Source organism: Protopterus annectens, chromosome 3.part0 (genome assembly GCF_019279795.1).
Source record: "Protopterus annectens isolate FY-2018-M chromosome 3.part0, PAN1.0, whole genome shotgun sequence".
NCBI lineage: Eukaryota > Metazoa > Chordata > Ceratodontiformes > Protopteridae > Protopterus > Protopterus annectens.
Genome location: NC_056731.1, coordinates 923,572,866 through 923,598,094, shown reverse-complemented (window position 1 = coordinate 923,598,094; position 25,229 = coordinate 923,572,866). Strand labels below are relative to the sequence as shown.

General features: G+C 37.5%; 1 pseudogene; it reads right to left on the bottom strand.

Annotated features, from left to right (window-relative positions):
* Positions 1-14,976: 14,976 nt before the first annotated feature.
* Positions 14,977-15,829, bottom strand: LOC122796953 (annotated as a pseudogene).
* Between the last annotated feature and the right edge of the window lie 9,400 nt (positions 15,830-25,229).

Below are 25,229 nucleotides of genomic sequence, written 5' to 3'. Positions count from 1 at the left end.
ACCTCAGTCAGCACCTGTCACCCCTGTCAATGAGGGACACAGTGGAACCCCTGGGACAAATGTGTGCTTTCCCATAAACTCATCAAGGTTGCTCTTGAAGATGGTCAGTGAGGTATTCTATTTGACATGTATGGGAAGTCTAGTCCAGAGACGGGGCAGCCTCTGGGAGACAAATCTGTCTCTCCAGCAGGTTTTGTTGATGTAACATATTAGATTCAGGCCTTTTGAGTAGGTAATGTGCAAGGAGTTAGACTTATGGATATGGAACATCTCCAGTAGGGCAGGGTCTGACATTGCCTTGTAGGCGAGACACAGATCACCTCTGAGCAACCTGTATGATACAGAGTAGAGTGGTAGTGATTTGAGCCTGTCCACATAGGACAGGTGTTGGAGGCCATGGATTCTCTTTGTGAGGTATTTCTGTGGCCTTTCCAGTTGGTGCAGATGTTTGGAGAGGTACATATTAAATGGGGCATTATACTCAATTACTGGTCTAATGAGGGAGGAGTATAGAGAGGTAATAACCTCCTTTTTTCGGATGCAATCCCTTTACTTATGAGATGAACCAAGTAAAAGGCTTTTCTGATCACTGCCACTACATGATGGTCAAATGTGAGATAGTTATCAACCTGAGTACCCAGGTTTCTCACCACAGGTTGTGCATTTAGGGGGTTGCCGTTGATGTGGTAATCAGTAGGGGCCATATTTTTGCCGAATGGTATGATGATACATGTTTTTGTGTTTAGCTTGAGGCCATGACTTTGGCACCAGTCATTAGTTGCTGTGAGACCCTCTTGCAGTATGTTAATATCATGTGGGGAGTCAGACAGCACCCAACTTGCAGTCATCTGCAAACTTGATTAGCCACAGGCCTTTTGTCTTTGCCTGGACCTCCGAGAAGTAGATGCCAAACAATTGGAGTCCCAGGACAGATCCCTGGGGAACTCCACTAGTGACAGGTCTGCTATCAGAGGTGGAGGTGCCTATTTTGACCTTGAGGGTCCTGTCATTGAGGCAGTTGGCCACCCACCTGATGAGACATGGATTTACGCCAAGTTGTGTTAGCTTTTTGATGATGCCCGAGTGAGGGATTGTGTCAAAGGCCTTGGCCAAGTCAAGGTAAGCTGTATATACTGACTTTCCTTCATCCAGGGCCTTGGTGACAGTCTCAGAGAAGTCAATCAGGTTCAACAGGCAAGATCTGCCCTTGACGAATCCGAACTGGATGAGGTCAAGTACTTGGAGATTGCCTATGTCCTTGTTTGTGAGATACATAATAATATGCTCCATGGCTTTACAGATCAGACTTGTCAAGCTAATGGGGTGATAGTTTCCAGGGTCAGTGGTGGCACCACCTTTGTGCAAGGGAATGACAATGGCAGTTCTCCATTCTGCTGGGATGAAGCCTGTACTTAGGCTGTGGTTGAATAGGGTGCCCAATGGCGAAGCCAGTTCTTGCTGGAGATGGTGCAGAATACAGCCTGGGATACTATCAGGTCCCATGGAAGCTGTGTTCTTTGCCTTAGATAGGGCCTTTAACACTTGATCTACAGAGATGTGAGGTGCAGGACAAGTATCGGAGATGTCGAAAGGGCCTTTGTGGGCCAGGGGTGAAGTTTGCATTGAACCTGTCTGCTAGCAGGTTATCTAAGTCAACAGGATCAGTGTAGGTGATACTGTTAAGTACTAATTTGGAACAAACCTGGGCTTTGCCATGGAGGTTCCTGATGTAACTGAAGAAGGCGTCATGGTTTCCCTTTGTTTTGTAGGCTAGTTTTGATTCATAATTGGCTTTGGAGGTTTTTACTAATGATCTAATTTGCTTGTTGAGGCTAAGGAGGGAGTTTTTCCAATTTGGAATTTGTTCCTTTTTGCCCTTGGACAACAGTTTCTTCCTTTTGTTGTAAAGCCTGTTTATAGAGGATGTCCACCTAACAGGTTTGTGTTTCCCTGAGGAGCAGGTTTTAGTTCTGTTGCATATTACTGAGTCTATACAGTTGTACAGGTGCTTGTATACTGCATTGGAGTAATGCTCAGCATTGTTGTTTGCATCTTCGCAGGGGGGGACGGTGGTGTGAAGCTATAGATACCCTCCCTTAGGAGGTTGTAGTCATCTTTAGAGAAGTTTTTAGCTTGATTACAGCTGGAGGGGGTTGGGTGGGATAGAAACTTCGAACAAGACAGTCCAATGATCAGATCTCACCAGGGAAGAACATACTGTGGGAGTGGTGCAGTGGTTGCACATGTTGGTGAGAACCAAGTCCAGAATGTTATCTCCCCTTGTGGGGGATGAGACGAGCTGGTCTAGAGTGTTAGAATTGCTGAAGTCAAGGAATCATTGAGTGAGTGCATTAGTGCCAGAATAGTTCACCCAGTCTATGGTGGGGTAGTTGAAGTCACCAAGGATCAGGGTATTAGGTGGTACCTTGATGGAGTCAAGTAGATCCAGATAAGAGGAGTGGGTGTCCAGCTGGCTATAACTTGGATGGGTGTCTTGCCAACTGTCAGTTGCACCTGGAGTAGTTCCAGTGCATAATGCTGGCAAACCAGTCTGGAGGTGTGCCTGTCATTAATGAAGATAGAGACTCCACCACCCTTTGTCTTCCCAACCTCATTTTGTGGTCAGAGTGTGTGGAACGAGGTATAGCCTGGTAAAGCAGGGGTGCTCTCCGCAGCCCTGAACCAAGTTTTTGTGACTGCACAGACATCTGCATCTTCCAGTGCAAGGAGAGCCTCCATCACATGTCGGATTTGTTTTGCATTCTACTGACAAGTGACACCCTATGAGGGTGAGTACTGGCAAAGTGATTATGGTTCATGGACTGATTATGTCATATCAAAATGAAGGAATCCAAAATGGCAGACCAAATGGTATCATTTCTAAAATATATAAAAAGTTGGTACTGCCTCTATGGTGTGGTGGTGGTGCAGCGTGTGTGTTGTGCCCTCACAGCAAGAGGTTCTTTCTTTTGATTCTCGGCTGGAGTGGTCTCTGTGTGTGTGTGTGCATGTCCTCCCCCCTGGGTGGGTGGGTGGGCAAAGAAAAAAAACATGGGGGGAGCCTTTTTTTTTTTTTTGTTGAACGTCGAGCTGGCACCCTCACATTCAAAAAAAATCTCTAAATCATTAGCGGACCCGGAGTTTCACTGTGGGCACCCCCTAACGAAAAAGCCGAAAGGTTGGTACTGCAAGGCAGTGCATACTAAGTCTGAACTGCAAGAATCATGTTGTGCATGATGGAAGCCATGACAAGAATACCAGCAGTAATAATACAGCAGCTTGTGTTGAGAGCCACTGTTAGAGCCAGTGTTCACAATGCTGTGTGTCATGACTACCTACACTATACAGAAGGAGAAACAAACATCACCTGTCCTACTATCACCCAAAAATCTGATAAGACACGGACCATTTCTGAGTGGATAGGCATGCAGTAAGGGACCTAGTCAAACTTGCCCACCCACAATCAAAATCATGGTGGTTGTCTAGTGTGCCCAATCATGTGGATACAATGGTATGGGTAGTACTGATTGTCTTAGCTACAGGGATATTCCATGAAGCTAGGGGTGACATATTATGTATATCACAGCCATACCATTTCCAAAACATTATGCTACAGTATATGCAAGAGCATAAATGGTTGCTCAAGACAGCAGGGAGGAGAGAACCAACAGTGTATGGAATATTTTATGACATCATCCATTCTTCTGACATCCCAGGAAGTATAGATTGCACCCATGTTACTATCAAGGATTAACCACATGCAGATGGCTTGGAATATACTAATTGGAAGGGCTTTCAAATCCATATCATGCTAGGTGGTCTATAATGCCCAGGCTATTATATGTAATGTGTCTGTGTATCACCCAGACAGTTCATATGATTCACACATTTTGTACACATACAACCTATACCAAAGCTTCCTATAAGGAGACTGTCTACAGGGTCACTTATACCAAAGGTAAGGCATGACAGTGACTACTGACAAGGCCTACATGGTCATTAGGCTAAAATGGCCTTGAAACTCATATGAATCCTATTTGGTGCACTGGGCAGTCCACACTTACTAAGTTGAATACCAAAACGAAAAGGAGAATGCCTCCCTTAAATTGCTAAACTGTAGCAGCAAAGATTGCAGTCTAACCACTCTAATCTACTAAACCTGTTCATTTGACAGAGCTTAATCCTTGACAATCAATGACAATTGACTGCTGATTGTGATTCTTGACATTTTACATCCAGGATAGCTGCCTCCTTTAGCCCACCTAGTTATGGCACTAGTGGTACTTTACCTGTGAGTGTCAGAATGATAAAATAATGTTGTGGTATCATAAAGTATTTTGTTATAAATAGTGAATATATTGTAAATAATATGTTGTAAACCATTTTATAAATGAGTTTGTGCTAGAGAGGTTGCCAAACAGAGTCCTGTTACAAAGCAAGAATCCTATTGTGTGATGTATTAAAAGGAGGGCTCTGGCCCTGGTAATTAGGGATGTTGGCTTCTTGATGCAGGGACATTTCTGCCTGGAACAGAGGTTCTGGTAAGTGTAGTGCAACAAAGAAGTGACAAGATGTAAGAACCTGAAGTGGCATGGAAGCTTTCTATCAAGAATCCAGACAGGAGGAAGTTGTGTGAATTCTCCTTGCAACTGCAGCTGGATGAACCTGAAGTGGCATGGAAACTTTCTATCAAGAATCCAGACAGGAAGAAGCTGTGTGAATTCTCCTTGCAACTGTAGCAAAACTAATATGAGAGACATTACAACTTTTACTATCTTATCTGTGATAAAGAAGTATCTACGCAAATATTTTTTCTTCTTTAATAAAAATCACATTTGATGAAATGGCCTCTGCTGTTTTGATTAATACCATGGATATATGATAGCACCATTGTTAGTCAATTTATCATTTTGAAAAACAGTTCTTGTTGGTGCATGTTTCTGTCTCAGTTTGTACTATAGTCAACATATGTTTAGTCAAATGCAACATGTAATTTTATGTGCATTTTAGTTTGGACACTATTGGCGTTAATATGTATAACTACATCGTCCATTAAAAAAAAGGATTGTGCAGGAGTCAAGATCCCTACAGCACCCCATTTAACCCCCACACCCCTACAACTTAAATATATACTAACTCTGAGACTGAATAAAAATGAGGAAAAGGAGAAACTTCTATAACCTTAATGACTGAAAATCCAACAATACGATGCTGAACTCACATTTACTCAACACCAAACTTGTACATAAACAAGCACAAACATTTCAAAATATCTCACAAATACACCTAATAGTGTCACCCTCATATACACATAAATACTTGAAGGGAAGGCTGTAACACAAGCATGCATACATACACATGCCAACAAGGACCATGTACTCAAACACACATACATTTCAACCCAGATTGGAGACCTTCTCATTTTAACTTAGAAAAATCAAATAAAAAAGAATCATTCTAAAAAATATGCCTATTTTCATTTTGAAATAATAAAACAAAATAAATGGTATCCTCTACACAAACTACATACAGACAATGAGTAAGGGTCAACCTTGGACCACAGTGGCTTGAAGGAGAAGTCTTATGTCAGGCACTATAAATGAGTTGGATTGTGGGTATTTCATTTGGTTTCTGCTGGTGGCTGTAGCAATGGAAATGAATAAGCATGTCAGGTAAACAGGCAAAACTTCCATATACCCAGCAGCATTATCCAGCTCTGTTGCTGGAAACCTCAGGAATTCACATAAGATGAGAGATTAAATTCCTTCCAATATATCTTAAATCTGCCCCACAGTCTTCTATCACAGTGAAGTGTCTAGGTTACCCATTTTCAGTCAAAGCACAAGAATAAGTTATGCTTTTCTGAAAATTCAATTGCAAAAAGCATACTTTCAGAAACAGTACTTTTTGCAGTTGTCAAGCTCCCACTGCCTCCACCCCCTGTCTTATGTATACCAATTCCATTATCACACTACAGTGGAGAAAATAAAAAAATACTGAAAATACATCAACAGCTTACATAATCCAGCACACTGATAAAGTGACCCATATCATTCAAAATTCACATTACAGACACTCAATTACATATAGTACAATGAGTTGTAGGCAAGCTGATAAACATTACATACCCACATCAGAGATGAAGTCATCATAAGAAAAAATACAGAGAAATGATGACTTTTTTCAGCCAAAAGTTAAATAAATGCTTTTAAAATGCAATTGATCAGTAGCAATCACTGACTTAAAGCAAGTGCAAAGAATCAAGAAAATATGCTTATCTCAGCCTGAATGGCTCTAAATGCAGTGGAAACACCTGTAAAGCATTGCTAAGCTTTGTGGAAGTGAAGAGAGCTGCACAAATGTGCCTAATTTAAATTAGGCAGAAAATGCTGAAAATTAACTCCTGTGCCCTCTGTCCAATAAACAACTACATTTTGTGCTCCATGGAGAGCTTCCCAACTCAGAGAGACCAGGTAAATACCTCATGCCACAACATGTATGACCCTGGAATTTCTTAATGTAAAAGCACAACAGAAAAAGCTCAAGTGCAGATTAACAATAAACACCCATCAGGCATCTACGTCCCATGATAATTCACCCTTCTGCAAGGCATTTTAAAAGCAACCAGAAGCAACAAACCAAACAATTAGAGAAATTACTTTTTTATTTTGTTTCAGCAAACACTTATAAATTCTTTCAAAATACATTCAGTACTCAACCTGATCATTCTTTGTGACATATTTCACATCAGAAAGATTCACTTCCTCAAGTCTGTTTGGACCCAAAACTCTCATTCTTTATCTTATTCAATTCCGGTTCTCAACTTTATAAAGAAACAAATTCTTCTGTGGGCCAAACATGTTATATCAAACAGAGGAGTCCCTTTCTCTCCTTCCAGCCCACTCAGATAGTGACCACAGATGCTCCATATTTTGCTTCAGGTGCTGTTTCCCAGGGTATCAAGGGACAGAGAATGTGGGAATCAGAACACAGGCATGAGCACATCAACCTGAAAGAACCTATAGCTTTTACAAGTACTCTAAAAGCTCTGAATCAACTATGGTTCCCCATACACTCTTTTAAAGGTGCCAGACAACACCACAGTAATAAAGTAAATTAAACAGGGTGGAACAAGGTCTTACCCCTTTGCAGATTGACTAAGATTGCCTACAACTTAGCAATTCATTATGACTTCTTCCATTAGGCAACTTGCATTCTTTCATAGAATACAATGTCAGACTTACTGGGAAGATTCAGGACAGGGTCTCATGAGTGGATGCTTCACTGGTAGTTCTTTCTGCTTACAATACACCAGTGGGGAATCTCTCACATAGATATGTTTACCTCCAATCTCAGAGAACTGAAACAGTTCTCCTCTAGCTGCAAAGGGCCTTTTCAATTTCTTGTATAGAAATCTTCCTTCATGGCTTCCCCTTTCATGTTATTCTTATGCATCCAAATATACAATATCTGAACATAACTGTCTAGATGATTGTGTTTTTTTCCTGTTTAAACAGTCACTGTTATAACTAAGTTACTTCTCTCTTTTTCTCTTCTCAGAGTTTCTGCATACTGGCTAATATTTTTTTCTGTCCCATAATGCCTTTTTTAGGCAAGTTCCATATTTTGGACTTCCCATCCTAGTGGATTCCAGTTCCACCTACATTAAGGTGGCACTGATCAATGCAAGGAGTCTCAAGAAAAACTGGCCAATCTTGGGGCATTCTCTACACACATGAAAACACACACACACACACACACACACACACACACACACACACACACACACACACACACACACACACACACACACACACCATAGATATAGACGTATGTCCACCGTTTCTGAAATTTGTTTTCAGTGCGCTGTTTTTTCACTCATTCAGACCATCTGTGAGTGGTAGTGAGGTATTCTTATTTATCTGTTCTCCAATTACCTTATGCTGAATCCCTTCAGATACCAATTTTTAAACTCTAGTGTATATCTGTCACACTAAATAGAGCTCATTACCACATTATGACCAACTACATATCCCTTTATTATTTCCAAAGGAGTATGATACCTACCTCAGTAATATATCTAAACCTATTACAACCATCCACTTTAGAGTGACTTTAACTACCCACACACATTAACTGGAAACTGCATACAGTAAATAATAATTATACCCAGTGGTTTTGCAATGTTATCAATACCAGCTCCCTAGAGCAAAATGTCCATTGGGTGGATAACTACCACATTACATCTACAATGAATCAATACCAAAATTCAAATCAGCAGAGCTTCTTATTACGTTCTTGAAAATAAACAAATATAGGCAAATATGTATTACTGTCCTTAACATTCCTCCTAGTGGCAATCTAGCTACACTGGAAGATACCCATAACAATTCTAGAAGAAAAAAATACTACTAGGTGACAATATCAATAGGCTGGATTTAGCCTCTAACTCCCATACATCTACCATGAACTTACACAGTTTCGCACAACTAATTAATAGCCCTACACATTATAGCAAGATATAAAAATCCTTATTAAACTGGATCATAATAGGACACCCTGGTAAATTCACCACCAGATGTACAATGACAGACTCTCTCAGTGACCCCCACCAAATCTATACAATCAGACAAGAATAGAAACGCCATACAAAAAAGAGGAGATAGATACATTTTGGCGAAATATTGTTAAAACCCTGTGGAACTTAAAGGAGATTAATAGATAGAAAGGAGTTCAAATGTACAGGATATGAAATGGGGTGAAGTAGTGGCCAGAGGAATTGAAACAAAATTAAGAACAAACTCCTAACTAGAAAATCACAGAACCAGATGCATTTCCTGTCTTCTGGCTAAAAGTATTAACATCTTTACAAAAAGATTTAGCCCTGAGTAAGAATTACAAACAGCCTGGTTGATTACATGAAAAATGATACTCCTCCTAAAAAATGAATCTGTAAGCCATCTTAAAAATTATAGAAAAATAACTTGCCTTCCAACAATGTACAAACTATATACTGAAACTGATGCAAGGAGAGTTTATAGTCATTTAGAAACAAACTCAATCATGACAATAGAACAAAAGAGAAACAAAAGAAAGTCATATGGAACAAAGGATCATTTGTTGCTAAAAAACATAATGAAAAATTGTAAAAAGGGAAATAATCTAAATATGGCATGAACAAATTACAAAAAATAAAAAAGTAAAAAAATGACTGAATCTCACATCATGGATAAAGGAGTGCTTACAGATGTATATGATAAATCTTACATTGATAAATTACATTAAAGTGACCAGTAAACAATGGCAAACCACCTTGCAATTAAGCCATGACAAATGGCAAATTTATTATACCAGGGATATAAATTCAAATGGAATATTCCAGGGTGACTTTTTGCCACTGTTGTTTTTTTCTTACCCTTAAACCTTTAAGCAGTTTGCTGTACATGTTAGGCCTTGATTACAATTTGGGTCCCAGAAAACAACCTTGCTTAAATACTTCTTATCTACTTTTTGTGGATGACTTAAAACTGTATAGTTCATCAGACGAGGAGTTGAAATCACAACTACAAGTGGTTAAAACTTCCTCAGATAAAAAAAAATGACATTTGGTCTTGAGAAAAGTTGCAGTACCAATAAAATATCAATCTGAGACAGGAATGTAATATAAAGAAACTTCAGCTTGAATCAATCGATAAATATTTGGGAAATGATGAAGGATCACCAATAAAACAAAAAAAAATTGTGAATAAAATTCCATAAGGAATACTCCAGAAAACTAAAATGAATATAGAAAACAGCCTTGACATAGGAATAAAGTCCAAGTTTTACACCAATTTGGTCTTCCTGTTTGCACTTACTGTTTCATTGTGACTAACTGGCCCCAAAAGGTATTGGATCAGTTTAACAGAAAAGCAGCAAAAATGTTTCACATTTACCAAATAATATATAAAAACAGTGTATACCAAGATTATATATTACACACTTTGAAGGAGGTATAGGCTGCCTCAACATTGATTACATGTATAGATCTACAGTCGTTAGGCTGCATACATTATCTCATGATCTCATCAGATCTAAACATAGTGAACGTTTTAAAACATAAGGAGAGGAAGTCCAAGATGACCTCCCTACTTAGTTTAGCAGAAGCATTCAATTGGCAAGTAGGACAAAAAGACACCAACTGAATGTGCCAAAATAACAAATCATGGAATAACCTCATGTTGATAAGAATTTGACACGGGAATGGATATGGATAGGAGAGTTGATACCAAAGGATGAAAGGCTAATAATGGAGCCCAGGATAGTGGACTACATACAAGCTGGTTTACAAAGTCCATTGAACATGCGGGCGAAGCAGACAAATGTATGTTCTGTAAAAAAGAACTGGAAACAGTCACACACCTTCTTGCTGGGTGTGATGCACTCATGACAGAGGGCCTGTATACTGAAAGGCACAATAATGTGGCAAGATTATTCCACTGGGGATTGTGCAAACACTGCAACACAGAAGTAGCTGAGTAGCATTGGGAAAATCAACCACAAAGCATTATAGAGAATTATGAAGTGTGGATCATATGAGATCACCCATTACCAACAGTTCCAAAAACAGATGTGAAAAAACCTGATACAGCAGTTCACGGAAAAAGACAAAAATAGTGTTGACCATTGAAATTGCTACACATTGCAATTAGCATCTCATGAACAGCAAGACACAAACTCATAAAATATAAAGTTTTTCAGACAGAAAGTCCTTGGTATTACTACTGCTCATAAATATATATATATATATATATATATATATATATATATATATATATATATATATATATATATATATAAAATCTCATTTGTTCATAAGTATTATTTAATATGTACACAGTTCTAATTTTATTATTCTCGCAGTGATCTTTACTGAAATGCTTGTGTAACTTTCTTTTTTGAACTTGCATCTACTAGAAAACAGTATTGAATACTTCTTTATATAGACTAACTGGATGATGTGTATTCTGCATCTTACTATATATGTATGCTTTTGTACTAATTACTGTATTTTGCTGATATTTCTGTGGACCTTTTCTCCCCTGGTCTCTGCTGTAAATGGGATTCTGGCCCAGTCGGACTTTCCCAGTAAACAAATGTAAATAAATAAAATAAACTCTGTAATTCACTTGGTACAAAGTTGTGTAAGTTCAGAGTGGGCTTATTCAAGTAGTGGGACTGTGGGTGGAACAGTCCCTACATGGGGTGCAGCAGGACTGGCAAAGTGCATTACTGTTCTTTCTTTATTTTTATTTGTCAGGTTGTTATTTCACATTTATTTTTTATATCACTTTTTAACAGCTTGCAGGTGCTCTTCATTTATGTTTGGTATTTTGTTTTTCAATGACATGTGAGTCAGGGTTATAAAACAGCTTTTTATAAGTCTATTGCAAATCCTGATTACTTCAGTTATGGTGTTTGTTAGGAGGAGTGTATTTCATCCAATCTCTGAAACTTTGTAGTAATGGCACAGTGAGATTTTAGGTTGCATATGATTTGTAATACAATGTGGTGAGTTGTATAAACAAGCAGAAAATAAAAAAATGCTGTGACTATGTATGTTAAAATAGCTTTAGGAGAGTTTGGATTTTACAGTCGTGAACTAAATTCACCAAAAGTATTGTTAAAATAAGCTCACTGAAATTCTTTCTGGGTGGTACCCATGCTGAACAGTTTTACAGATGACCTCCATGAGGTACTGTTTGTACATCAGGACCAGGGATAATTCGTTAGCAATGTGGAGCAATAGTCTGTCTTTTCCACATGCCTACTATTGAAAGCTTAATTATCTGTTGAGAGATTACAATGTAACAGTGCACTTTTTTTTCTGTCACATTCTGATTAGTCCTCCTCCACTAACAGTAGGTAATGCATCCTGTACTGATCATCTAAGGACATAACTGTGGTGCCTTTTTTCTCATATAACAAACAGAAGTAGGACCCACCACAGCAATAAACTGAAGGGGACATTATGTATAAAACACATTAGTGAGCAGTAAAATCCATTACATCTTTTTCCATTATATGTTTACTCAAACAACTGCATTGCAGAAAATAAAAAAAAATCACATTTGTATCTGCCTCCTGAGTAAAAGAAGCAAAAAAAAAAAAAAAACAGTCTCTCATATAGGCAGTATAAATGAGTGATAAGGTTTTTCTATCACCATGGGGCTGTAAATAAAAGAGCACACAGAGGAAGGTGTTAGCATTTCCTGAAGTGTTAAATTACCCTTCCCTGAAAATACAGAAACCTGAGCCATCACACTAAAAGCTGTCTGAATGTAAACAATTGGATCACCTGGCCTACCAGCTTCACCAAAACAATGAGAGCTGCAGGAAACCTTGACACTCTCCCTTTAAGGATTCCCTACCGGATGCACTGTCAGAGATGCTGGGTAGGCAGACTGGTGTGACGAGGGAGATGATTTTTTTGAGCTATAATACATACTTGCCTAGACATGGTAAAGCGTTGCCGTGTCTAATTATGGTGGCTGCCATAAAAGCAATTACTAGAAAATCAAAATCTAAATCTAAACCAACTATACTAAAAATAGTGAATATATTAACAGAGATAAAACAACTAGAATTGTGATCTTTAGAAAAAGGGTATGAACAAACTACAAAGGAAAAATAGGAATTGGGGCAATAATACATACAGGGGAGGAATGAGGTTTAAAAGAATTCAGGACTTAATTGAGTTATGTAATGCTTGACTGAAAATGACTGGGTAGATTATAAGTGATGTATAATGTTTGCAGCTGGGAGTGTGTTAGTATGGTTTATGATGTAAAATACTTGCAACTAGGATTGTGTTGGTGTGGTTTGTTTTCACTTATATAAATGTACGATTGGCTATGTCATAACTGATGGTTTAATAAAGATGCTTCTTGTTTAAAAAAGGGCAGGAATTGTATAATTTAAGTAATGCTGCTTAGTTTATATGATATATAACAATATATGTGAAGTATAATGCTTGTAAACGTGAACTTATTAATACCATTTGATTACTTTTATATAAATGCAAATTTGCTGGTGCACGTGATAATTCAATAAAGGTGTTTAAAAAAACATAAGCAATTCATTCATGACCCAGAAAGAGTTTATTGAGAATTGGGAAACAAAGCAAAAGGAGTAGAAACACCACCAAAAAAAAAAAAAAGAAATAGACGCATTTTGAAGATATATCTGTGAAGACTTTGTAGAACATAAAATATGCTGAATGGACAGAAGTAAAAGAAACAATAAGAAGTTCAAATGCATAGGATATCAAATGGGATGAAGTAACAGACAGAGAAATTAAAACAAAACTAAAAAAAACTCCTAAGTGGAAAACACCAGGCCCAGATACAGTACCTAACATCTGGCTAAAAGTCTAAACATCTTTACACGAAGATTTAGCCCTGAGTAAGAACTACTTACATACACACCTTGAAAAGACACCACACTGGTTAACAACAGGAAAAATTATACTTTGCTTTAACAGTGAACCTGCAAGCTGTCCTAAAAACTACAGACCAATAACTTGACTCCTGATCATGTATAAACTATATACTGGAACTGATGTTGACAGAGTTTATAGTCATTTAGAAGAAAACTCGATCATGGCAGTAGAACAAGGGGGTAACAATAGAAAATCATATGGAACAAAGGATCATTTGTTGTTAAATAAAGCCATAATGGAGAATTGTAAAAAGGGGAAAAATCTAAGTATATCATGGACAGATTACAAAAAATATTTGACAGCATCCCACATTCATGGATAAAGGAGCAGTTACAGACATAAAGGATACACCCCACATTGATCAGTTACATTGCAGTGAATATGCGACAGTGGCAAACCACTTTGCAGCTAAGCCATAATAAAAGACAAATTATTATCCCAGGGATAAAAATTCAAAGGGAATTTATCACTACTGCTCTCTCGTCTTGCACTTAACCCATTGAGCTGTCTACTTAACAGATAAGGTCATAGTTACAATTGGATTTCCAGAAGACAACCAACTGCAAAGACTTCTCATATTCTTTTTGTGGATGATTTAAAATTGTACAGTTCATAAGATGAAGAGCTGAAAGCACAACTGGAAGTGGCCAAACTTTCTCAGATGATATAAGAATGTCATTTTATCTTGATAATTGTGCAAAAGCACCATTTAAAGCAGGAAAGCTGCAGCACCAAGAAAATATCAGTCTAAGACAGGAATTTGGAGTCTGAGAAAGAACCTGAGCAGAAGGAAATGTATAAATATTTGGGAACTGATGGAGGATTGACAAGAAAACATGAACAAATGCAAACAAAACTCAGCAAGGAATGTTTTAGAAGAATAAAATTAATACTGAAAACAGCCCTGACATCCAGGAACAAAGTCCAGTCTATAAACCAATTTGCTGTTCCTGTTCTAACTTACATTTCTGAGATGACTGACTGGCCCCAAAATGTACTGGATCAGTTAGACATGAAAACAAGAAAAAATGCTTCATTCTTATCAAATGATATATAAAAATCAGGGTCTAGCAAGATTATATATTCCTTATTCTGAAGGAGGTATGAGCCTCTTTGAAACATGTATAGGTTTATGGAGGTTTATAGATTAGTACTAGGCTAACTGCCCTTGTGGGCCATTTTAAGCATAGCCAATTGCCCCATGTGAGTATCATACCCTTCACTTTGTGTCTGTAAGGTAAAACCTTAACCATTAGGCCAACCTCCTTCCTCATATGACTTTCTTCTGATTAGCTTTCTTGATTCAGTGTTACAGAAAAACATTTTATATCAACCAAGAAAGGATGTTTAACTCACTGTGTGAGAACCAATGAAATGATACCAGTACATCTTTATGCGCACTTTAAAGCTTTGAAATTCTAATCTTCAGATATAAGCAAACAATTTGTGCCTTCACAAAAGGAGAATGGGCAAAAAAGCAAATCCTTCTAGCTGCACATATTGAAAGTAGGTGCCCCCATTATCAAAGCTTTCAGAATTTCCATCTTCTCCCTTCAATATCCAAATCATCTTAGAGTCTGGCTTGGCCTCCACCACTCACAATGGGAGTCTCCCCAGTGATATAGAAAGCATCAGATGAGCAAAGGAAAGACACTGCACTGGCACACTCCTCCGGGTTCCTAGACCTCTTCAAAGGCAATTTTTCATTTACTTCTTTCATCAGATCTGGATTTTGCCACAGATATGTACTGAATCTGGTCTTAATGAGTCCAGGTGCAACACAGTTCACACGAATATTCATGGGACCAAACTCAGAAGCCAGGACCTTGGTCAATCCTAGAAGCGCAGTCTTGCTTACACAATATGGACAAATACCCAGTGCAGGATTGTAAACAGCAACAGAGGATACTAACACAATGGAACCACCACCTCGTTTCTCCATATGAGGAACAATAAGTTTTATTAAGAGGAAGACTGCTGTCAGATTTACATCTTCTTCAACAGTATCTTGTTCCAAGTTTCCTTGCTGCAATCCAGCATATTGCCTACAAAGGGGTTTGTTGCTGCATTAGACACAAAAATATCAATCCCACCATACATTTCGACAGTCACCTTGACTAGCCTTTCTAGGTGATCTTCATTTCCCACATGGCAAACAATTCCTGAAACATTAAGGCCTTCAGACTTCAACTGTGCCAGTGCTGTATCAACATGTTCCTGTGTTTGACTGCTTATTACAAGATGGGCACCTTCTTGTGCCAAGTGTCGTGCAATAGCTAGCCCAATCCCGTAAGTAGCACCAGTAACTACTGCTAATTTCCCTTTATGCAGCTTTCTTGAAGCAATCATAGGACTGTATACATATCTGCTGACCTCACCAGATCCAAACATGGTGAAAGTTTTTAAACATGAAGAGAACAGATCTAAGATGACTTCCATGCTTAGCTTTGCAGAAGCATATCAGTGTCAAGCAGGAATGAAAACCAAACCAGAAGTAGACAAAAATTAGGCAGCAACTGAATGTACTAAAAACAAAACAGAATATAAGGAGAAGGATCAGATGAGAAGGCAAGAAATGTGGAAAAGGCATAGCTATAGTTGCAAGTACAGAAAACTCCTGGAACAACCTTATGTCAATCAAGGTCTGATGCAGAAATGGTTAAGGAGAGTGAATTTAAACCAAAAAATGAAAGGTTAATATTAATGGCCCAAGATAATGGACCATATACACACTGTTTTACAAAGTCCATTGAACATGTGGGAGAAACAGACAAATGCAGGTTCAGTAAAACAGAACTGGAAACAGTCTTATAACTTGTTGCTGGGTATAATACACTAATGGCAGAGGGCCTGTGTACTGAAAGGCATAATAATGTGGCAAGACTATTGCACTGGGAATTGTGCAAACATTATAATAGTAAAGTAGCTGAGGAACATTTGAAACATAAGCCACAAAGTATTATTGAGAATGGTGACGTTTATAGATTAGTATTAAGCTAACGGCCCTTGCGAGCCATTTTAAGCCTAGCCAATTATCCCTTGTGAGACTCAAACCCTGCACCTTGTGTTTATAAGGCAAACACCTTAATCATTAGGCCACCCTCCCAATCCTTTATCACATTGGATTTCTCATTACCAACACTTCAAAAAATAGATTTGAGAAAACCAGATATAGTAGTCCATGAAAAGAAGACAAACAATTATTGAAACTGCTACACCCAGTGATTACAGTGTCTTATGTACAGAGAGACACAAAGTAATAAAATATCAAGATCTGCAGGCAGAGGTGAGAGCAATGTGGAAGAAAGATACTCAGACAGTTTCAGTAAGAGTAGGAGAAATGACTCTCATAAAAACAGATTTTGCAGTCATATTTAGATATGTTACCAATACATTTAACTGTGTATGAATTACAGATGGAGTCAATTTTGTGTACACTGTGGGTGCTACGAAGAGCCACTTTGGCTAACATGAAAGACTGAAACAATATTAATTTCATGAATTTTAATCATACCCTGACTCAGGAAGGGGTGCATTCCTGGCATGGTATTAGAAACCCAAAAGACTTGGAGAAATTAAATCAACAGTGTGATATTACATGTTCTTTGCATCAACATTAAAGTCTCAGCTGAAGCAAAATGTTATAGTCCTTCAAATAAAATCATATCAAATATACACCAACAACTGTGCATTACCACACACAAAATGAGTGACCTATAAAGAGGAACTTTCCTCTCCTGATGGGTGGCAACAATGGTCATTAGTTAGCTATACAGGTCACCTTCCAGATTGTGGCCTTCATCTCCCCACAGTCAGACAGATTTGGGGACCACTGAGAATTCAGAAGTCAGTGCTCCATGTCTGTCTGTCTCAAGGCTGATCCTGTACAAAATGGAAATAAATAAGAAGAAAAACTAACAGCAGATCAGCATGTGATATACAATATAATGCTATGCTCACACAATTCCCAGCATTTCCCTGTATGTATCTTGACACATGGAGAGTGTTGCCCATCTCTGCTGGCAAGTCAATCAATTAGCTTCTAACTGCTGTTATGCTGCAAAATAGACACATAAAAGATGCACATCTGACATATCCCTTGCACATGATTTGCAATACTGGTGCATATACAAGACTATCTAACAGTGTACCAATGCAATACCAACCAGTTACCAAAAACAGGTGGCCCCCTCCCTCCCCCAATTCTTGATTCCACTAGTAGAGAAGGTCTGAGTGATCTCTCAGCAGGTCACTGTACTTGTGGCAAAAATGATCAACCAACGAGTGATACCAGTGGAAAGACTGTTGCCATGCATCCACCTTGTACAGTGGGCCCTCCTAACTGCCCAGTAGGTTCCCTCTGTTTCCAGTAAGCAGACGTTGCAGTTAAATCCTTTTCCCCCTTCTTGCACTACTCTAAAATCATCTCAAAATCAGTGCATGGTGAAGACATGATCACTGTACTGGTATGATACAAAAGAATAGTCAACAGTCATGGCACACAACCACACATCATGGACAACATGTGATGTTCATCTGGCAGCATGGTAACGTGGGACACACTAACATTACTATTATGGCAAAGTCCAGCAGCATAACTTGCACAGACTGACTGGGAGCACTAGCGCAGCCAAAAAACATAGTGGCATAGTCTCATATGCAAAGCAATGGAAAGAATTATAATGGAAATGATTGATAATGACATATGAAACCTCCAGATACTAGACCCAACATAATTTAATTTCATCAAGGGCAGGTCATGCTTACTCAGCCTGGTGGACTTCTTTGAGAAGGTTACCAAAGCAATGTATGAGGGCAAAATGGTTCACACTTCGTACCTCGATCTGGCCAAGGCATTTGACACAATACCCCACTCAGGCACTGTTGACAAATTCAAGAGGTTAAGTATACACCCTTATGTTACACAGTGGATAGCCAACTGGCTTGCAGACAGGAACCAGGAAGTTAGAATTGTGGGGTCCACCTCTATAAAGAGGCCAGCCACAAGCACAGTCCCTCAGGGATCAGTCCTGGGACTGCTCCTTTTTGGCATTTACTTCTCTGAAATCAAGACCAATGTCAATGGCCTCTGGTTTACTAAATGTGCAGATGATTGCAAATTACGAGCAGTCATGGAATCCCCCACTGACACATATGCTCTCCATGAAGGACTGACACAAATAACTGGTGCCAGACCCATGTATTAAAACTAAATGACAAGAAATGCATAATAGTGTCTTTCAGGAAATTAGTCAACCCTGGTAAATACCATATTGACAACACACTCCTAACAACTGACCCAGTAGTCAAGGACTTGGGGACACACATAGACAATAATCTCACCATTGACCATCATGTGTCTACAGTAGTGAGAAAATCACTCTATGCTGTGCAACTTATAAACAAAGGTATGAAATCTAGGTCCAAGGAAGCCATTGTTCCACTGTATTTAGCATTCACCAAACCTAGTTGAGAACAAAGCCCCATTTGGTATGTACCTAACCTGAGATTTCAGCTATACCAGAGAAGCTTGAAGGAACAGACTGCATTAATTTATAAAAGCACAAATAAGTAACTGGACTGGTTATGAGAAAGCAACCTAGACTTTCAATAGTAAATATGCAATCCTACCAGCAGAAGGAGTTGACTCTGACAAAACTGTGGCAGAAGGACAAAATATTAAAAGTGGGAGACAGCAAAGTGTTTGTGTAGAATGATTACTCATTGTACACCAGGCAGAAGAGAAGAAAATTCATTCCGCTATTCAGGGAATGCTGAGATGCAGGTTTGAGAGTCAAACTGCTGTACACAGCTGTCTTCAAGGTATTCTTCCCTGGAGGGGCAAAATCATTTTTTATGAAGTACAGGCTAAGGAAGTAATTCAAAAGTTTGTCCAACAAAAAGTGAGCTGTGAAACAGAATGAGATTCTGCTTCTTGCTCGTCTGACAATAAAGACCCCATAGAGATTATACCTGTGAAACATTTTCCATTGTTTCAATGGAAAATGTTGGCAAGACTGAAGGGAGCATGAGAGTTAACTAGATGAATCAACAGTACATTGGAAATGAAGTAGAGACAGGATTTGGGAGATGGAGATGAACAGTAATAAAACCAGTAACTTAATGTGGGATTACAATGCAATAACTATATTTGTGAAATATGACAGAACAAGTAAATCTGGAAATATTGGACTTTTTTTCAGAATTTGTTGGACTTGTGGGGAACATTAAAGTATATGCCCTACTTTGTGTCACTAATGTTCAGAAAACTGTTTTGGGAATGAGAAGAGAGAGGAGAAAGTTAACAGTAAATAAAGAAAACATTTTTCTTAATACTATTTTTGTGGTGTATATTTTTCTTTGCATGCTATAAAGTAAAGTTTTCTCAGTTATTTTAAGTGTAATTGGGATTGTAAATAGGTGCTGCTGTTCTTTTTTTAACTTTCTTTCTACTTCTCTCTTCCTTCTTGCTCACTTTTAATAAATGTATGCACTGCAATGTAAAAAAAAAGCCTGGTTAAAACAGCATGACAAAAGAAAAATTAATGCACTTTTTTATCATTCTTGCATGAGAAAATGACTGGATTAAGGGCCTTAGACCGATTTAGTAACACATTTTAAGAGAAAGCAAGTAAATGAAAGAGAATATTGAATATTATAAGGCTTTTTTCTAGAAATGAATGCATGCTTAGTAGCTCTCCATGGAAACAATCTGATAAAGAGAAAATGACTGGTCCTCATGTCTCCATGGAGACAATCTGATAATGAGAAATTGGTTACAGTCTGATGAAGAGTGATTGGCTGAGGAAAAAAAGAGAAACTGGCTAGGAGATAATGTTCTCTGATGGCAATCAGAGGTTTTCCTAGGTGGGAGAGCTATAAAAATAAGAGATAAAACCAGGTAGCACTTAGTAGAAGCACAGGTTGTACCACACATCTTAGCATGGATAACCTTTCATTTAGGTTAACTCGAGTCTGTAAGTGTGGCTGTCAGTTTGAGACGTGTTCCTATTAGGAGGGTAGAACTTCAAAATTTGAAGTTATACAGAGTTTTGCGTGTTAATATTAAATTAATAGTTTTTCTAGTGGGGTATTGGGGGTTTATTTGTTTGCTTCTTTTTTTTGTTTGAGGGCTTTCAATAAAACAAAATGTTTTGAAAGATGTGACACAGGCTCAAATGGATATGACGAGAAACAACTGTATAAAAGTTCAACCTGTCAAACAGTGTATGCATGTAACACAACAGCTAGAACTAGACATTTAATAAAAAGGTGTTATATATAAAAGTTGGGAATAATAACTTTTTTAATACAATGCTGTTATCTGTAATGTTTTTAAATCTCAATGGTCTCACAGGTAAATACAAAAAAAGAAAGAATAGTGAACTATATTAAAAAATGCACAGTGCAAATATCTATGTCACAACAGACACAGTTGGAAAGAACTGAAGATGTCAATTTGATACAGGAAACTTTTCAGGATGGTTATTCAGTGGAATATCTGGGAAAAGAGGAGTACTTATATTAATTGCAAGAGGAGCTCCAATAGTGACAGAAGATGATAAAAAGATAATGGTAGATTTGTAGTGCTAAGGGGCTACTGGTAATAGAGGAGGATTACACTGGCATGTATTTATATTCCATCTAAAACTACTATAATGGACCTTAAGAAAATTCTGTGAGAAATAATCAGTTTTCAACAAGGAATATTACTTATAGGTGAGGATAGGAATTTGATTTGCAGGAGTGAAGAGGTATCTGGGGTGCCTGGAAGGGAAAGTATAACAAAGGAGAGTAGATTTTTTGAAAACATTTATGAAAATATTTGGCATGGAAGATGTGAATTCAGTAACAGGAGTTCTGAGTAAATTTTACAGGAACATGTGCATTTAATTGAAGGTCTAGATACGTACCCGATAACTATTTCAGATCATGTGCCAATAATAACTAAAATAAAAATGCAAGGTAATGAAATAAAAATGAGACACTAGTGCTTTCCCACCTATTTGTTGAAAAGAGAGGAATTTAAGGAATGGGTAGTGGAGATTATTGAGGAGCTATTCGAAAGGATAGAAATTACTTCTGAAAATATAGCTAGGGAGTGGAATAAAATTAAGGTGGAGTTTAAAAATAGGGTGGAAATAAAAAAAGGGAGCTATGGTTAAGAAGTAACAACAATTATTTATAGGGACTGACAAATGTTAAAGTATTGCAGAACAGGAGGAGTCTCACAGAACAAGAGGAGGATCAACTGAAGAATGCTAAGCAACAAATAAGGGATTACCTTGACAATATACATGAGTTTAGAAAGATTGCTGTTAAGCAACTGTTTTTCAATAATAACAGTAGAGCACAAAATCTTTTAGCACAACGGCTCATTCAAGAGAAAGCAGAAAGGGATGTCACCAAGCTTAGGAAGCCTATAACAAGGAAGGTAACAAGAGATCCTGTAGAGGTATTAGAAATATTTTGGAAATGCTAAAAAATTCTATATAAAGCAGGAAATGTGGAAATCAAGAAAAGATACAAATGGAAATGTTTATGGAAGAATTAAATATGCCAATGTTAGAGGTAGATGAGGCTCAATTACTAACGATTAGGATAGGAGGAGATGAGATAAAAATTGTGATGTATAACCAATCTCAAGGAAAGTCCCAGGAATAGATGGTATTCCTGTGGAAGTTTACAAGCTAGGAGGGGGGAAAATGATAACAATCTGGAAGGTTTTGTTTAACAGTATTTTAAGAGGAGGAGAAGTACCAACATCCTGGAAGAAAGCAGTATTACTTGTAATACCTAAAGAGGGTAAAGATCCATCAGATCCAGCTTCATACAGGCCCATTTCAATACTAAACCATGATTATAAAGTGATCATATCTACAATGGCTAAAAGAATGGCAAATGTAATGCCAAATATAGATATAGATCAATGTGGTTTTGTGGAGGGGAGGCAAACATTTGACAACAATAACAAAACACTGATAATCCAGAGAGAAGGGAAGCAGAATGTAAGAAAATACTACTGTTGGTGGGTCTTGATGCAATGAAAGCATTTAACAGAGTAAGCTGGGACATTATGGGCAGGCAATGGAAGCATTTGCATGTCCTGAAAAAATATATATGGTTGATTAGAAGGATTTATGAGGGATCAGAGGCAAACATTAAAGCAGGCAGGGTCCTCTCTGATAATTTCTGCTTGAGAAGAGAAACCAGGCTCAGGGGTGTCCTCTTTCTCCTTTGTTATTTGTATTATATTTAGAACCATTGGCAAAGAAAATAGGGGACTCAGAAGTTCAAGGATATAATTGGTATGGTAGTCAAGAAAAGCTAGCTTTATTTGCAGATGATATTATTTTATACCTCACAAACCAGAAAGAGACATTACAGTGTTGTGAAACACTTTGAGGCAGTTTCAGATATTTTCTGGATACAAAATGAATGAAGCTAAAGCAAAGGCAATACAGTAAGCTCTCAGTTAACCAGCACCCATGGGGCTTGGCAGATGTTGGATAACATATGATTTTAATGTATACAATTTTTCTTCATGTATTTTTGATGTTAATGATTGTGATTTATTTTCTAGAGGTTTATCATTTATCCCAGCCAAAAATGTTAACATTGCACAAACATTAATTGATATCAGACATTTTGTTAGAAAGTTGAATTTAAATGTCCTTTTTAAATCTGTTGAATATGTAAGTAACCCTTTGCACATTTCAAGTACGTTCAACACACCCCTACACCCTGCGTTAGCGATGTTTGATAAAATGTGTGAAATAGATGTTAGAAATATGCACAGAAATGCACGCTCACCTAACTTAAGCAAAAGTGAGATGGATGGTCTAAACAAACATAGGTCTAATAGAGATGTGCAGATTATAAAACCAGACAAAGGTGGTGGTATTGTCATTATGTACCTAGATGATTATAACACAAGGGTAAACAATATTCTCTTGAGTGATGCATATAGAAAAATCTCTATTAATGAGTTAAATGGCATTTATAACAAAGTTAAAAAATGAATGAATGGACCTCTTTATTGAAGGCTCAATTTCTATAGATGAGTACAATTACCTGTCAGTGCACCATCCAAAAACTCCTTGTATATTTGGATTACCAAAACTACACAAGAATATGGTTGATCCACCTATGCATCCTATAGTGAATGGGCATAGTTCTATCACTTATCCCATAGCAAAATGCTTGGATATTAACTTGAAATGTTTTGTCAGTGAATAAACTATTATTTGTAAGGATTCATGGGATTTTTTAGAAAGGGTTAATAATTTAGAATACAGTGAGACAGGTGTATTCATCACCATTGATGTGAAGGATTTATAAACCTCAATACCCCATGATACTGACATTGAATGGGCATGTGACTATTTATTGGAAAAAGGAATATCACACCAAAAATTAATGTATACGAACAACTACTTGAACTTGTGTTGAAAAATAACTATATTTTTTAATTGTGATTTTTTTATCCAAGCAGTTGGTGTTGCTATGGGTTCTCCATGTGGTGGTTTGTACTCTAATTTGGTGATGCTACAATGGGAGAAAATGTTTGTTATTAATTCAGTTTATTATCAATATTGTAAAATGTATGTGAGATTTTTGGATGATATTTTTATATTTTGGGATGGACCAAGTGAGATGATTAATGAATTTTTAACTCACATGAATAATTCAACAGCCTTTTTAAGGTTCACCCATAATATCGATCCCAGTGAAATCTCATATTTGGATGTTAAACTGACAAAAAATACAGTCTTAAGGAATTTTGAGTCATGTATTTATAGGAAGGAAACATATTCAAACAGTTTTCTACATTTTGAAAGTAGCTGTCCCTTCAAGTAAAAAAGAGCAGTTGTTAAGGGACAGTTTGTTAGAGCTGCTCGGATGGTGTCTAGTTTCGACTCTTTTTTGGATGAATGTGAACTGTTGAAAGATATGTTTCTTAAACGAGAATACCCATTGGACTTAATTAACATCTTAATGTTGGAAGTAGTTAATAAGAGAGAGAGAGGGTTTTATCATGCTATATTGAATTCGGAGATGGTGCACTCTGTCAATGAAGGTAACAGTTATATGGTTTTAAATCTGAATGTTGGTTCTGTTAATATGATCAGCAATGTTAATGTGAATGTTATGACACCCGCTGAACAAGTGCAAGCAAATGGGAAGTTTTGTTCAGCTTTTATCACTTCTTATAATCTTAACAGTAAAGAAATGTTCAGGATTTTGGAAAAAAATTTGATAATTTTGACCTCAAGCAATGACATTAGACAACGCACAAGTGAGAAGCCTATTGTGGTATATAGAAAGGGACAAACCTTAAAGAACATCTTTGAAAGGAGTTACCAGATTCGGAATGGGGGCCATATGAAGAAGTGTGGGGCATGCAATTATTGCCAACATATTAAGGAAGGGTCAACATTTAACATAAATGGTATAAAGGTCTATTTACATAAAAAGTGCAGCTGTTATACTGAGAAGGTGTTTTACTGTGCTTTCTGTTCCAAATGTGCTTGTTTTTATATTGGAAAGACAGAAAGGAAACTTAAAAACCGTAGTTATGAACATTTGAGGGATATCAGACTGCAAAAAGAAACCAATGTCCTTGCAAAACATTGTATGGAATGGCCCAGACATGATTTTAAATTCACTGTTATTGAAGTTATTGAACTAGACCCAAGAGGTGGACCTTGGACTTTATATTTGGAGAAACGTGAGGCCGTATTTTTTT